Genomic DNA, 248 nt, shown 5'->3' on the forward strand with positions numbered 1-248 from the left:
GGGAGAAGAATTGAAGTACCTCTCTCTCCCTTTACTTGTCATCATTTTGGCCAGAAAATTGGCATGGGGAAGATTTATAATACCTCCCAATTCACCTATTTCATTACTGGGATGTGACCTTTTGCAGGAATTTGGTACTCAGATATCTCTAGCTCCTAGTGGAATGAAATTATATTTTATTGGATCTGAAATTGCACATATTTCAAATGAAAAAGAATTGACCGAAAATATTCCACGAGGACTTGAGG

The sequence above is a fragment of the Haliaeetus leucocephalus genome, unplaced genomic scaffold, assembly GCF_000737465.1.
Source record: "Haliaeetus leucocephalus isolate CR32 unplaced genomic scaffold, Haliaeetus_leucocephalus-4.0 Scaffold880, whole genome shotgun sequence".
Lineage (NCBI taxonomy): Eukaryota > Metazoa > Chordata > Aves > Accipitriformes > Accipitridae > Haliaeetus > Haliaeetus leucocephalus.